The sequence below is a fragment of the Phragmites australis genome, chromosome 4 (assembly GCF_958298935.1).
Source record: "Phragmites australis chromosome 4, lpPhrAust1.1, whole genome shotgun sequence".
NCBI classification, from domain to species: domain Eukaryota; kingdom Viridiplantae; phylum Streptophyta; class Magnoliopsida; order Poales; family Poaceae; genus Phragmites; species Phragmites australis.
The window spans coordinates 8,740,363-8,744,884 of NC_084924.1; positions in this window are offsets into that span (position 1 = coordinate 8,740,363).

The window sequence follows — 4,522 nt, forward strand, 5'->3', positions numbered from 1 at the left end:
GCGCCGAATTAGCAGCCCTCGACACCTCCCGCTACGCGCCCGTCCCCCCCCCCCCCCCCACATCTCGGGGGATTTCAGCTTTTGCCACTTTGAAAGTTAGGAATTCACTCCGATCCTGTTTGATTAGGTTTTTTAACTTCTGTTTTTTTATGAGGAAATAAATTAAAAGTTGAGAAGTTGATTGCAACGAGATTTTTTGGTTTTTGACATGCTAAGAAGCTAAAAATTTATTATAAAAATCAATAATAAAAAGCCATCAGCTAGAAACCAGAAGCCAACTTTTCAGCCCAAAAGCCAAAATCCTCAGCCCAACCAAACACAATCTTATTTGTCACCCACGAACTTCTTACCATCAAATTACCTTTTTGTCTTTGTGATTTGCCACTTTTGGCCGATTAGAGCTTTAACTCGCGCTCGCTGACAATATAACGATGTGAAATAATGAGGCTGTCCCCGGTCAGATCTATTAGGGTGCGGGAGTGTCGGTGCGGTCCCTCTTGAGCCTATTTGGGGTATTCGCTTGGTCGGTCTAGTCCCCCCTCCCCCTACCGCTGCATCTTCCTATCCCATCGTCGACGCCCCCTCCCCAATTGACCTTAGATCTGACACTAGCGCATGATATTTCGCACCGCCCCTAGCTGAGACCCGACGCCATCTTCTCTTTTCCCCTTATTTGCTGTGCGCGAGGGAGATGAATAAGGAGGATCGACCCGTGGTAAGTGTACGACCCCTCACTCGTGCGATTGGAGTTAGTTCAAAGGCTGACTCCATATTTTCTTTTGTTTTGTTGTACATTTCATTAGGATTTACCTAGAGGTTGCGTTTAGAATCGGTGTTAGTGTTGATGAGTATATCAGGAAGCTTGACCATGGTTGCACTTTGTCTGTCCCAAACAAGAGTTTCGAGTGGTGGATTGATATGCATGGATACACCGGCCATGTCTTGGAGTTGATGAACGGTGAAGAGAGCCTTCTCATGGTTCTCGCACCGAAGGAGATCGAGCTTCTGTACGATGGTGCAAAGCCAATAGTCGGCATTAATAGGATCCTCAGACCGTGTGAAGGTGGGCGGCTAAGTTCGGAGAAAATCTAAGAAATCGCCTCGGCGCCCGGCCCCATCTCCTCCATGAGGGGTCGTGTTGCACATGAGGGCCTCGAGGAGAGCAGTCTGAGCTTGGCGGTTTTGCTCTATCTGCATTAGGACATCCGTCATACTCGGCGGAGCAGGCAGCATGGGGTTGTTCTAATTAGAACCCTCAGAAAGGTCACTAACACGAGTCCTCATCCTATTATGATGATAAGATGAAAAGAGGCAAAAGTCAAACTTCCACATATATCAAGCAAGTGCTATTTTGCTATGTTAGAAATCGTTTGCTTGGACCCATATACTATTGGTTGATGATAATACATGCTCAAAGGTGTGGTACAAAATGAACATCAGAGTGTGAAAATATGCTTAATCCTTATCTACACGTTTCTTTCTCGAGTGCATATCTCCCAAACAATCATCACACTTCGCACGAAAAGAATAAGTATTCATGCGAATGGTGCTTGTGCAACTCGTCGCACAAGTGACGTCTCATACGTTGTTGCCAGCGTATTCATGTCTCGTACCATTGCCTTACGGGACACCCCATGTAATTGCTATATGGGTAAACGATCATATCTACCATTGATGGTGGATGTTCATACGTTATTACTAACGTATTCACTTTCCATACCATCGCTGTACGGAATATACCAGACCCCCACCTCGCACTGGTTGAGCCCCAGATATTTGCCGCTATCGAGATGCGTCAATGCAGCATGATTAACTAATGCATTATAAAAGAAAACAACACAATACATAAAAAAACACTCTAAATACAACAACCAAGCACGTGTTATACTTAGGGGCATAGTATAACAAGTTTGTACATATTAGCACAAAGAGGTAAAAAATAAACTTTAGTAGGTTGTTAGTAGGTTTGACACACTTGCTAACCTACTTGCTAAGTATTTTTAGGCTACTTCTTTAAATTAAGCTCTGATACCTCGATATGAGGAACCGTCTAAACAGTATTCTAATTAATCATTAAATTAATCATTTACTTAATCACAACTTCAATGATTAATCAAAATACCGCTCTGGTAGTCCCGACATGTGTTTTGTGTCCAAGATCGGAATAGATGCCTTTCCAACATATCACATCACAACAAAGTTTAACAAAAAGTGAGTAATTTAATTATATTATAAGTTCTTAAGCATCCATAATTTCTTACAATTTACAGTAAAAGAGAGCTACGAGTAGACTGAAACTAATCAACTTCTAGACAAAAGAGAACTTTGCAGCGGAAGGTAAAACTATAAACAACAAAAGAAGGATGAAGCCATATGCCCTTAGGCTATGTCACAAAAGCACGACCTATGAGTAGTTGCCTACTCATGTACGCCATCACCCTCGACAGGTGTGAAGTAGCTAAAGACTAGCTCCTTCTAGCCGATAGCACTGAAAGAGCAGCATGAGTATGAAGGTATTTGCAAAACTTAATTCATATTAGATACTTATAGATAACCCAACTCTAAGGATTATGAATTAGGAAGTTAGCAAGAATACGACCACATTGTTAAGTAAAATTTATATGTAAAAGTACGATTTGACAAAAACATGTGTGGGCATCTAGACTTAACCAGCACAACTATCTAACCCATAACCATCAACTGAACATATATGTAAACGGAACCATAGTAATAATATCTATAGAAGAACCATCTCAACCCAAGAACCATCTCAACCCAATAACCACCTCAAACCAAACTCGTGACTCTACAACTACTGCAAATAGATAAAAGCATGCTCATGACTGAGAGCGCGATATTTCAAAATATTTACACCCTACAGGGGGTACAACTTTACCCACAAGACTCGAGAACCATACCACTTGAGTGACCACATAGATCCACCCAAGGGGTACTCGTGTCAACCTTTTCGAATAAGCCCTAACTATTTGAATCAGACATCGTTCTGTGTGGAGCCCACTTAGGTTAACTCTCAGAGCAACCTCAAGTGTCTCTTACAAGCCTGGCCGCTCACACCGTCGATGTGCAAGCTCAAATGATTATAGCTATATAGGTATTCAGCTTATCTTATCATTAGATCGATATGTAGTAAGTACGATAAGTGCTAGAGCCAACTACGACAATGATCGATGCTTAAGCGACGTAAGTGGTCTACGGTGTCCGGGTTCCTCTCCCGACCTACCCCGGAGAACTCCATATTGGGGAAGGAGAAACACCCCTAACACCACTTACATCTCGCATCATCCTCACTATTCAACCAACCAACACCATCAACCCAACATTGTTTTCAAAGTGACAGTAATTAAAGCATATAGCTCGCAAATGGGGTTGAACCACCGCTCGACTTCTACCAAAGAATCTATGCATGGCTAAGCATTTCGGTTAACTTTTAAACTAGACCATCATCAAGTTAAACCCAGGTTACAAGGAGATGGATCACCAATAACTCAAGACGGGGTGTAATGCATCATACAAGACCCGACATCGACTCAATAATATGCATAACATACATAAAGCATATTTATCACATTACACACATATGATCCAAATTAACAGGAGAAACATGCTTAAATGTTTGCCTTGCTGCTCAGACGGCTATCTGATGCTACCCACATAGAATTTACAAAACCCATGTGGCTTGGTGTCACCTTCAACCACACCTGCATCATGCTCCAGATCCTCATTCACTAAAGAAGAACGCATGAAATGATGAGCATGAATGATGTGCAATAATGTATACTACAACATGCATAACAACAAGCTAAAAGTTCAAGACGTGTGAAACAATAGCAAACTTCACGATCTAAACAACTTCAGAAATCTAACAGGAGGCCGAAGACTCCGAGTTAAACTTGGAACATCCGGGTTCCGGAACCTCCGGGTTGTACTCTAGACGGGGGTTCTCTACTAAATCTAAATCGAATTAACCCAAACCCTTCGGGTTTAACAGAGACTATCCAGGTTGGGCGGATTATCCGGGTGAGGCTCCGAGTGAGGGTGCTCGGTTAAAAGCACCACGAATTACCTGGACGCTCCGGGCTTAACTCGGACTGTCCGAGTTGGGCAGACTTGCACTTCTCGATGATCTTCCTCGGCCAATTTGACTCGTATGTTAAATCTATCTACATAAATATACATATACACTATATAAAAGGTTCTAGACTCAACTTGCATCCTAAACCCTAACGATTTTTAGCATAATTCATCGGGGTTTTCACTGGGCTACCCGAACTATCCAGGTTCTACCCGGACTATCCGGGTTGTCCAAAGAGGTTGCTTCGAGGGGGAAAACTCAACCTATTTGATTTGTGAGCCTCTTCAAACTAAAGGGAAATATGTTTGAGATAGCTCATAGGGTATAGAACTCACTCGCCAACTTAGAAACACGATTCTTAGCATAAATCTCATCTGAATCCTCTCATTTTGCTCCAAAGCTCAAGAACTCGAGAATTCCACAAACTTA